The sequence below is a fragment of the Canis lupus genome, chromosome 7, assembly GCF_011100685.1.
Source record: "Canis lupus familiaris isolate Mischka breed German Shepherd chromosome 7, alternate assembly UU_Cfam_GSD_1.0, whole genome shotgun sequence".
Classification (NCBI taxonomy): domain Eukaryota; kingdom Metazoa; phylum Chordata; class Mammalia; order Carnivora; family Canidae; genus Canis; species Canis lupus.
The window spans coordinates 47617565-47630405 of NC_049228.1; the positions used below are offsets into that span (position 1 = coordinate 47617565).

At 34.8% G+C, this 12841-nt stretch overlaps 1 protein-coding gene across 3 annotated transcripts in view; it reads left to right on the top strand.

Annotated features, from left to right (window-relative positions):
* The window catches only part of RIT2 (Ras like without CAAX 2), a 467387-nt gene that overhangs the window by 35715 nt on the left and 418831 nt on the right, over positions 1–12841 (top strand). The window lies entirely within an intron of this gene.

Sequence of the window (12841 nt, forward strand, 5' to 3'; positions counted from 1 at the left end):
TGGTGTCAAACACACCATGCAGTACAAGAAAGATATAATCAAGAAAATACAGTTTGCAATGTCTGCAAAAAGATTTGCCAACTAAAATTTTTCAAATGAGTTTCACTCTCTTTCGTTTTTTCCCTCCTATACATTTTCCCTATTCACCTTTTGAAAGGTAAATCAATGTTTTCAATTATAAGTAGGATTTATGTCTCATTCCAATAAGCATTCATAAAATTCTCAGTCTCTGCAAGGTGGCTATTCTTACCTATGGGGATTTGGAATGGAAGACGGTATAATCACTTCTCTTATTTATAAAATAATCAGGACCCCAATGCTTTCCTCAGACTAAAACTGAAGGGCTTATTTATTTCAAAAGATTGTAGCCATCCCTGAGTTGCTGAACACAACTTGGTTTTTAGATTATTTTGAATATACTTGGAGACAAGGAGGAACATACGAGTGTTTTAAAACTAGAAAAATTTCTCCTCTGCATTTTGAGAAGCAAAATCCTAAAACATAATATTTCCTAGAGGCAACACAGATTGAAAAACATACAGTCTCTGGTACTTAGCCACTGTGGGAAATTAGGGGGAAAAAGAATGGTTTCAACCCATTATTGACTAGTAAAAATACCAATATTTTTATAATATCACATTAAATTATAAACTTCTGTCAACATAAAACCAAGACACCAGTTCAAGAAGCAAGGTGTTTATCTGGATATCAAAGAATTGCAATTCAGGGTACATAGATATGGGTAGAAACCCAAATAGGGTCCCATTTACAGTGAACTTGGGGCTTTTATGGAAAAAAGAAAGATCAGGTAAGTTTTGAAGAAGATTTCACTGGTGCTGCCAAATAGGGCTAGATTTGTATGTACCTCATTGATTTGTCAGGCAAAGTGGTCGTTTTCATCAGTCTCTTCAAGCAGGATTTTCTTGTTCTTGCTGACTTCTTGGTATCCTGGTGTTTTGCCCCATTTCAGAGGTTAAGAAAACAGGACATGTAAGGCATTCCCTCCAAAATGTAATGGCTGTTCTCTCTCTGTTTTTTAAACGACTCAACTGATATCACTTCTCACACTTCATAGAATCAAAGAATTTCTTTCTCATTCACTTATGTATCCCACAGTGCCTGCACAGTTCCTTAACATAGAAGGAACTTTACACAGTTTTTGCATGACCCGAAATCAATGACATAATCGTCTGTGCTAGAAATACAAAGTGAATCCTAACCAGATTATCCAGTTGGGAAGACACAGAGACAGTAATATGTTCTGGGTACAAATGTCTGAGCCATCTTAAATAATAATGCTGTTAATTTTAATATCTTTAATAACTGCATACAAATTTCCTCCTGATTCTTACCCACTTATGTACTGCACTGAAATTCTATCACAGGGAACATTACAAGTCTTCTAGACAAAAACAAATGGGAAATGATGCCTAGGCACTTGGAATTTTTTGATGAGTCACTTAAAAAAATAAATATTAGTGAGGAGACTCATTTGACTCCCCGTATATGATGCCTTGTGTGGCCAGGGCAGGCCCACGCTGTCCATTCTTGCAGATCATCCAAATTAGGACTTGTTTGAGCAGCAAACTGATTGAGTAAAAGGATTTTCCATGACTAGTCATCTATATATGGATATCCAAATAAGCCAGTACTATTTACTGATAAAACCATCCTTTCTTCACTGCTCTGAAGTAATATCTTTTTTATAATTCTTACTTCCAAATCTGTATGGGACTATTTTGTACCAATGGTTATACTAGTTTATTAATGTTTCATTATCACATTGTTTTTATTACTATTTTATTTTAATCATTGTTAATAGCATACCAAAGTCTTCCAGCATACCAAAGTCTTCCAATGTTATTCTTCTTCAGCACTAATTAAGCTTTCTTGATCTTTTGTGTTTTCTTATGGATTTTAGAGTCAGTTTGTCAATATCTACAACAAATATCTGCAGGGATTATGATTAAAATGGCAGTTAATCTAAAGATCTATTTAGTAGGATTGGCACCTTTGTAATATCAAGTGTTTTGTGTATAATTTGAATTTATTTCAAAATTTTATATTTCCCTACGTGGAGGCTTTCCACATCTTTCATTGGATTTATTCCACTGAATTGTTTTTATTTCACATTTATTTTCAACATTTTAAAAGGGATTCATGGGATGCATGGGTGGCTCAGTTGATTAAGTGTCTGCCTTCAGCTTAGGTCATGATTCCAGGGTCCTGGGATCCAGCCCCATGTTGGGCTCCCTGCTCAACAGGGAGCCTGCTTCTTTCTCTCCTTCCCATTCATGCTCTCTCTCTCACTCTCAAATAAACAAATACAAACTTAAAAAAATAAAAAGTTTCTACTTATTAATTTCATTTTTCATCATTTATTATTTGTCTATGGTAGGAGTCTATTATTCATATTGGCCTTAGATCAGACAGTAAAATTTCCCCAAAGCATCCCTTAAGCTGCACTTCAAAGTTGAGTATATATTCCCAGTATCATTTCTTAAATTGCATTTTATTTCAAATGTGATTTCTTCTTTGACCCATGCATTATTTAATTCTCTTTTGATAATATCCAAGCTGTTTTAGGTTTTATATTTCTAGTTTAATTCACTTGTGTTCAGATAACATTTTCTGAATTATTTCAGTCTTTTAAAATAGAAGACCAGCTTCTTAACTAAAGTTAATTTTAGTAATTTTCCATGTAAATTTTAAAGAAATATGTATATTGAAAATATTAAGTCAATTAGTTCACATCTATGTACCATGCTGTTCAAGTCTTCCATATCTTTGCATTCCCACTAGCTATGTATTTCTCTAGCTCCTTGCCAACACTTATTTTCTATTTTTTGGTTATAGCCATTCCACTGACTGTGGAATGGTGTTTCACTGTGGTTTTGATTTGAATTTCTCTGATGACTAACAATGTCGAGCATCTTTTTGTGTGCCTGTTCACCAACTGTTTATGTTCTTTGGACAAATATATTTCAAACCCATTGCCCTTTTTGAATTGGATTTTCCTTTTGTTGAATTGTGGAGTCCTTTATATATTCTTGATAAAAATATTGTATAAGATATATGATTTACAAATACTGTTTGCCATTCTGTGAGTTCTCTTTTCACTTCATTGACAGTGTTTTGGAAACACAGAAGGTTTTAATTTTTTAGTTTATCTTTTTTGTTATTGTTGTTGTTGGTTGTAGTTTTGGTGTTATATCTAAGAATGCTTTGCCAAATCCAAGGTCATGAAGATTTGCTCCTATGTTTTCTTCTAAGAGCTATATGTTTTAGTTGTTACATTTAGGTTTCTGATCTATTTTGAATTCATTTTTATATGTGGAATTCAATTTTATTTATCTGCATGTGGACATCAAGTTGTTTTAGCACCATTTGTTGAATAGTCTTTCCCTGCATTGAATTGTTTTGAGATCCTTGTCAAAAAACAATTGACTATGATGCTGATGGTTTATTTTTGGATTCTTTTTTTTTTTTTTAATTTTTGGATTCTTGATTATATTCCATTGGTCTACATGTCTGTCATGCTCATACCACACTATCTTGGTTGCTGTCGCTCTGTAAGAACTTGTTTTTTGAATATTCTTGGGTAAGGGATAGTTTTCCATAATTTGTATCAGGGATTTAATTGATTAAATATTGAATGTACCCTTTTGAGGAATGCTGCTTTACATTTAATCTAAGGACATAGGCCTTAGGGTCACTCTATGAAACTTTGAGTGGTGCTCCATTTTGCAGAGTCTGAACTCTATCCCTCCAGACAGAGCCCAGAGCTCTGTCTAGTTCCTGAGATGCTGACTTTTGAATTTGAAAATATGGTGATGGAAAATGGGGCACCAAGTGTCAGGCTCACCTATCTGTATTTTCCTAATGTCAAAGAACTTAGCCCTTTAGATCTTAGAGGCATGATAGCTTTTCAAAGCCTTCAAAAAGTTGTGTTTTTCCCCAAAATATTTTATCCAGTTTTTCCAGTTCTTCCCAGTGGGGGTATCAGTCAGATATGACCTGCCAAAGCCAGAGCAGAAATCAGAATTGCCTTTAATGTGTCAATAAGAATAGAACAATCTTTTTGGAGAACAATTAACAGATTCAACCTTTGAAAGACATTAGGTAAGTAATTTTGAGGCCTATTACAGAACTATTCTCAAATTTAAAAGGAGGAAAAAGGGCAGCCCAGGTGACTCAGCGGTTTAGCACCGCCTTCAGCCCAGGGCGTGATCCTGGAGACCTGGCATGGAGTCCCACGTCAGGCTCCCTGCATGGAGCCGGCTTCTCCCTCTGCTTGTGTCTCTCATGAATAAATAAATTTAAAAAAATTTAAAAAATAAAATTAAAAAAAAAAAAAACTTGGATCACACAGTGGGGGGTCTTTCCTGCGAATGTAGGAACTGTGTTGATCCTGCAAGAAAAACAAAACTCTCAATAGGCAAAGAGGTCTGAAGAATGAATGATTCTATAAAAGCTTTCTGATAAACAGCAGAATGACATAAAATGTCCAAACAACAGAGGGAGCCTTGGGAAGAAAAGTATACCTAGCAAATAAAAGAAAAAAAGAAAAAATCTGATTCATAGTATAAATCCTGCAATTATTCTACTTTTGGAATTATATCAAATAGTTTTTATTAATTATATATGATGAATTCTATTGTCATAATTCATGATGGGATCTACAAAAATAAAATGTATCAACTGGGGATCCCTGGATGGCGCAGCGGTTTGGCGCCTGCCTTTGGCCCAGGGCACGATCCTGGAGACCCGGGATCGAATCCCACGTCGGGCTCCCGGTGCATGGGGCCTGCTTCTCCCTCTGCCTGTGTCTCTGCCTCTCTCTCTCTCTGTGACTATCATAAATAAATAAATAAATACCTAAAAAAAAAAATTAAAAATAAAATAAAATAAAATAAAATGTATCAACTGGGGGAAGATAAAATTCCCTAACACAGAATGAAAAGAGTAATAATACTAACTTTTCAATCAGTAACTAATGCTAAGTCAATTAATGTGAATATAGCTCCCTCAGATGCTTTGATAGAAACTTCTTTGAACTATCAACCTACTATTATTATATATTAAAAGAGAGCTTATTTAATTCACTGTGCTCTCATCTGGAGGCGGCATATATTATAATATAAACAAGGGGACTTAGTGCTTTATAATACATAGTTTTCTATAAGCACAACTACAGTGTTCTTTGGATGAATTCCTGGCAAACCACAGAGCACTGTTCTTTTCTTTCTATGTCCTTGTCAGAGCATTTGAATCACTCTATATTCTATTGCGTTGACAAGTGCTCCTCACCCCTCTGCCTGAAGCCAGTTTAACCCTTATTACAAAGCAAAGCCAGCCTTTCCTCCAGCATTTTAGGAAGAAATTTCTCTGTTTTTGAATCTTTGAGTAAAGAGGGGAGAAAGGTGAAGAAAAGCCCCACTCAAATACTTACAGACCTGTTATGTTCAAGTGGCCAAGGCAATGGCTTTTGTAATTGATAATTGTACTACCAAATTTAGTGGTGAGATTATATGTCTTGGGTCTCAGTCCACAGCAGCCTACTTTCAGAATTAAGTCATAGGTTCCTGGGGGGGATATTAGTGGGGGGATGGGGTAACTGGGTGACGATCATTAAGGAGGGCACATGATGGGATGAGCACAGAGTATTATACATGACTGATGAATTATTGAACACTACATCTGAAACTAATGGTGTACTGTATGTTGGCTAATTGAATTTAGATAAAAAAAAAAAAAAAGAATTAGCTCACAGTTCTTTGCCAGATAAAGCCCAAACTGGTATTCATTATTAACAAATTCTCAAAAAAAAAAATCTAGATTCAGTTAGAATTTCAGAGTGAGTCAGGGTTTGTTAAGCTTATTAACATGAGAACATAATCCAACCCTATGAGGGCAAGCAACACTTCCATGGACCATAACCATGTAATATCCTTGGAAAACAGTCCCAGACTCTCCCTTTTTTTCATTCAATGTGCCAACATTCTTTCCATCTCTCCTGAATTTTAATCAATCACAAGAAGGCTGGCTGCCAGGAATGATTTCCTCTAAACTGGAAAAAAAATGTTTATTATCTCAGGCTAAGAAAATCATAACATATATATTTCTATGTTGCTTCAAGACTCTCTTGCATGTGCAGAAACTCATACCAGTAACAGAATGTGTGTGTTGATAAGAAAAATTCATACAAACTGATTGCAGCAAAATAAAGACTGCTCAGAACATATATTATCAAATTACAAAGTCATTTTTCATACTATTTTGCTTCAGTTTAAAAATTAACCTACAAATGCAGAAAGCCCCTTAAAAATGTAAGAGGTCACAAAAAACCTGTAAGCACAACTTGCTTGTTGAAAGTCTTCCAAGTCAGATTCATATCTCTTCTTCTCTAAATGCTCCCCTCCATACTCTCTCCTTCCCTGGCTAGAATTCATTACTTCTTTCTTGGTGCTCTCATGTAGTTGTGTCTTCCAGTAAAAATGCAGTGTGTACTTAGGACTTTGGGTGAGTTATCTTATTTAATGCTCATAACACTGTGATGAAGCAGGTGTCGCCTTCCCTATTTTCCAGATGAGGAAACAGAGACTCAGGAGGCTAGTGACTCCCTGTGGTCCTTTGCAAATTGACTCAAAACCAAAGGTTTGGTCTACTCTGCCATCCTTCTTGACTCTTGCTATTTCATAAAAGATTTATGTACAATACCCTTTGAAGTGATCTAAAGGTCTTCAGCTTTATCACTCACAACTTTTCAGAATATCCACATCAGGTAAAAGTTGTTTAGATGGATGATTTTTTAAGCTTATCAAAATCCAACATTAGTTGCTCTTAACAAGCCATAAGAAAGTACACACATTTCGCCACCTGATTTTAGGAGCCTCCATGCTTTAGTCCTAAGATTTCCTGTTAGCTTTCATCCAAGCCTATTTCTCTTTGTGTCCCTAAAACACTTTGCATGTTCCTGCCTGCTGGTTTTGTAAAATTATACTATTATATGATATATAGGTACAGATATAATGCATATGCTATTGTGCATTATATCTCTATATATCTCTATATAATGTATATATATTTATAAACATATACATATATATGGAGAAAGTCACAAATAAATCAGTAACTTATAGTACCTAAGAACTGTGCATTTCAGTTATTGCAAATCAAACGTCAGTAAAAAGAAAAAAAACCTAAAACCTAAAAAAACGAGCAACATCCCACTGTGGTTTAAACTTCTTTGTCCCCTTCATAGTGATGTGACTGATTTTCCAAACTGTAGATGTAAAGGCAGAAATGGTTAAAATACATCCATAGTTATTTCAGTGTATTCCTCAGATATTATCTCTTAAAATATAAAAATAGCATTAAAGTCTCAACTCCTCCATCCTCTAGAATACACCACTTTCTGCAAATCATGGATAGTAGAACTCAGACTCCATTAAAATGAGGGCCCAATTGCATGAACCCCAATAAACTGAGGGTCTTGCCATGCAGGGAAATAAGAAGTGCTGCCAAGCATTTTCCAAATCTGTGATGCTGCGTCCTGAACAATTTGACCTTTCCATCCTTCATTTTCTAACTCTTGAAGAAGAAGATAACTCTAAAATAGTTGCAAAGTTTTTTTGAAGCCATGGAATAGAGCCATAGAAGAGTGAAAATTATATCTGGTAGTAACAGCTTCAGAAATAATGTGGTATTTAAATAAGATATAATAGTAAATTGTTCTAATAATAATGTTCTGATATGTAGATTTCTGAATGCCAGATATGTTGATAGTCTTTTCTTATCTCCCTTTATGTTACATTATTTTCTTTGTGAAATGGTTTTATTATTCTTCGTACATTAAATTTAAACCAGTAACCATATTTCAAGCCTTATCATCCTGAAGCAGCAATCTTTAGTGCATTTCAGATGGTATTAAGACACCAGACTGAAGTTCCACTGATTTCAGTTATGCAGAATTTCCTGAGTGAGCCTGTCTTATTGCTGTTCAAAAATAAAATTGGGATATAAAATATGAATTCTGATTAGTCTTCCCTGCAGTCAGTACCTTTATGGTTAAGAGTTTGACATAGCTGACAGCTGCTCAGAATACCTCATTGTTCTCTATTACAAACCTACTGACACCAATACCATTGCTTGAATTTTCTGAAGAATTAAGAATAAAAACATAGAGAGCTTTGTTTGTTTCACAGGGTATTCTAACACCAAAAATATAATGCTATTAGATTTCTTCTTTTTATAGGAGAATGACATGCGACATATTAAAGGAATTTTCTTCTTCTATGACCTAATAATAATGTCAAATAATGTCAAATCTGGACTTAGGTAAGGAGAAACTTCATTTTAAAAAGGCTATTACAATAGTGTCCGAACCACAGGATTTGCAAGCATCTCAAAATCAAGCAGAAAAATACTTTTATCTGCAAGGTAGGGTAACTAGGGCTTGTGGGAACTTTTGAGGGGAAAATGGACAAGCAAATGGAGGTGACAGCATGATCATGGTGGTCTGCTGGGAAATATTTTTAGGTCTGGTCAGTTGATCCTCTAAATGAGCTATTATGAGGGGATGTTCTATACCTAAGTGGTGGCTTAGATTCAGGGGCAAGCTGGAGTTCAGAGACCTGCAGAGAAGAGAGAAGTCGGCCTAATATTTGGCCAAGTTAAATCAGTGGGTAAGTGATAGGCAATTGTGAACAGTTGGTCAGTGTTTTGCTAAAAATCCTATTTTAAAATCAAGTTGAAACAAACTCAACAAATATATCTGTATGCCTACCATCTATGGGGCACTGTGTTCTGTGGAGAACGATAAACTCTGAGGTAATATTATTGGCCATGACTTTCTCTCTTCCTCCTTGGAATTGACCATTGGGAATTTTGTGTTCTACCCCTTGATCACGCTTGTTCCCTGATACTTGAAATGCTTCAATGAAGGAGTGATGGCAAAGCAATAGAAGTAAAACAAAGTTATGATTTGTGAGTTCACAGAAGAACCCAAAGACAGTAGTAAGCAAGTTGTGCCAGTGAGTGCATTTTTCAAGGCTGAACTTACAAATATTTTATGCCCAATAAATGTTATGGTGTGTATGTGTGTGTGATGTATTGAGATGGCACCAAAAGAGACAAAGAGGCAAGATGTTAAGTTTCTGGCAAGGAAAGTAGTCTATGGTTGTAATGAGTGCCTTTTCTTCAGAACACAAACTGTGGAATCCCTAAGTAGAATTAATCATATGTATTACCAAAGAGATGACAGGAAGGAACATCAGGCAAGAAGGTAGAGATCCATTTTCTTCCTGGAACTGCCTGTAATAATTAGAATGATGTTGTGCAAGTCACTTAAACTCTGTGAACCTCACTACTAATATCTACAGAATAACGTATCTGATAAACTTTAGAATTGTTTCCCCTGAAGTTTAACAAACCATGATCATCATTAATGATTATACAGTTGCTTGAGAAATTGTTCTTACATTCATAGTGGTATGAGAAAAGTTAACAAGCAACATTTATTTGCTTGGAAACAACAGAACAGATGTCTAATAGTACATGTGATTAGTTATAATATAAATGCTACAGATATTCAAGTCTTAGAATTCATAGAAGAGTGAGAACACTTCCAAAATACATCAGAAAAAAATCAAAAGAAGTATTAGAGATTTCAATTTAGTTCTTTTATTTTTATTTATTTTTTCAACACATTAGGCAATCTTATTAGCTGTGTGTTTGGAAGCTAGTATTTCAGAAAAAATGCACAAGGCTTATGATTTCTCTATTTTGAGAACCACTTGTGAAAATATTTTCTCAAGCTAATACATGTTTATTTATGACAATTGGGTCTGAAATATATGATCCCCCCTATATGCTTGTATGGATGAAGTTTTAATCAACATGTACAATATTTATATTTACCAGCAGGGTGATATAATGTCTAACCATAAAATATGGCTTATGGGTAATAATAATATCAACTTTCAAAACCTAAGAAAATGAAACTTGATAGCTTTTTGATGTTATCAACCTAGAAATAAATAGTGGTTAACAATTAATTGTTTAGCCTCTTATTGGGCCGAACTTTTTAGCATTGTCAATAGAATCTCTTCAAATATATCAGAGGAGAAAATAATTTTCTAACAACACATATAAGTAGGCTATAAATGCGATTCACCTAAATGTACTGACATCTAATACAAGCAGTCCCCTAAGGAGGCCTTAAATACGACATATGCAAAATAGGATGCAGTTATTATAGCTGAAATAAGAATGATCTTACAAGTATGCATAGAAGGTGGGAGAATATTAATCTATGTTTAAAGAGACTGTCTGACATTTCAGCGTGTAGTATTTTGGTGTAGAAGAAGATCAGCATTACATGAGTTGCTATGAACCAGAAAACAGGATTAATCTGTACCCATCTATCAGGAAGACTGATGGCCCTCTTTCACTGGTTAATACAGGGTCCTTTTTCAAGTATCGAATGTCTTTGTGATGTGAATTTTATGGCTCAACAATTTTCCAAGGTTACTCTATTTATGGTGGAGAGTAATTTGCCAATCCAACCACTGTTGCTTGGACTAACATTCATTCTGATCTTCAACTCTAAGTTTATATTTATTGTGATATATGATGAATTGCCTGTCATTACTGAGTGAGGCCCAGAAAGTTTACTGTAGTCACTCCAAAGAAATCACAACTCACCATAAACTGTTCTTTTGATTTAAAACATGAATAAACTTACTTTCATATTCTTTGTTAACTAATTCTCACACTTACCTGTTGATGCTGCATAATTTCCAAGATCTTTGTTCTGTTCTTTGTTATAGTTGCTGCAAATAGAGCCAGTACTTTTAAAAACTTTTGGAAATTTATATCAAAATTCAATGAATTTCAATTATGCTTTATAAAATACACCAGGAGAGAAAGCTAAACCTATAGCTAACATCATTTGAGAGCTTCCTGTGTACTGAGCACTGTGTCACATGTAATATTTTATTTAAATCATAAAACTTCAGGGCATCTGGATGTCTCAGTCAATTAAGCACTGGTCTCTTGATTTCAGCTCAGGTCATGATCTCAGGGTCATGGGATGGAGCCCTGTGTCTTGCCTTGGCCTCTGCTCTCAGCAGGGAGTCTACTTGTCACTCTCCCTCTACTCTTGCCTGCTCTCTTTCTCTCTCTCTCTCTCTCTCTCAAATAGATAAATAAAATATTTTGAAAAATCATAAAGCTTCTTATTTCTGTGGATGTTCTATGAGTGGCTGAAGGACTCAATTGTGTTTTGAAAAAAGTGTAATAAACACACCCATGTCTCAAACACAAGGCATTTCCACAGCTGAAATGCAAAGCTGTACTAAGTGTGAGCAGTAGTACTGGCCAATCCAGAAATATGGGCGACCATCTGGAGAAGTTCCTGAACTCAACAATTATTTACAAAATGCTGCTGAGTGTCCATCAGAGTGTGGGTGGGTATCAAGTAATGCTTTAAGAAAATTTCAATGTAAGGAATTTAAAAAGAATCCTTAGTAAAAAAAAAAAAAAAAAAAAAAAGAGGAAGAAAGTGTTGAGGAAGGCTGCCACTAAATAACAAATCTCCAATCTTCATCACCTCTAATTTTCCTACTTCTGTAGATGTATAGTCATTGTAATTATGTACTACTGTCTCTTTTGATGAGATATTGATTTATGTTTTTCACATTAAAAATGATAGACTAGTTAATAATGTATAGTACTGATTTAACTGTTTATAAATGGCAAATAGATAAAAGACTGGAAGAAGAAAGGCCATGTAGATTAGATGAATGAGAAATTGGCCAGTGGGTGAAGATAATATATATGCAGAGCTGAAATGCAGTAGCTTATGATTATTGTCAATAATTACAATGAAGACTCGGTGAATTAAGAAGTTAGGCCAAGATCAGACCCAGAAGTTTGTAGAACAAATCAAGTTTTCTGTATTTTCATTAAAATGACCTTAACTGCTGGACAAAAAGCACAGGGTGTGCACAGAGTTGAAGTGTTGTCACATTGAAGATAAAAGATTATTTTAATAGAGATAGAAAGAAGCAGCTTTAGGGTATTTTGCCAGAGGAGAATGGGCTTGTAAGTATATATAACTGTGAGGTTTCAGTTCTGAAATGTCTATTTAGGGTCTCATGAGACTGTTTCTAAAACTGAACTGAATATTGGAAGAAGGGCTTGTTTGGAAGTTGTGTTCACTCTATAACTCTAGATATCCAAAGAGATGCCAGTGATTGCCTGGATAGTCTCAGAAGTTAACTCTATTATTTCTATAACTCTAGTAACAAATGTGGAACTCCCTGAGTGAATTTTTAAGGAGTTCAAGAAAGTTTCCAGAGAAAGAAAAGTAGTGAAAATATTTCTCAATAAAACAATGGTAATAAGCCCTAGATCTGAATGAACTTGACTGTCAAGCCCTAAATTTGGTCACTCTATTGCAGGGGATATTGAATGGTCCATATGCTTCTCAAAACTCAACTACAAATGATTTAGGTTTCTTGACTGGCTTAGACAAAAGGAATCTAATGTTTTGGACATCTTAGAATATTTTATGCCTTTCTCCTCTAGTGGTCATAACTCTTACAGATCGCTTATTGCTAATGCTATAAGCCAGAGGCAAAATTGAAATAGTAAAAAGTAATTTGTGAAAGTCAGGCCTGTTTCACAAGGGCCCTGGGTTAATGTGAACCATTAAGAACAGGCATGTTAAATATTCACTTGCATTTTTTTTCTGCGTTTTATGTTTTTTCTTTTTTTACTTTGTAATGTAGCTTAAAATCCTTCTGTATAAGATGTGATCATTTATTTCCCTGAA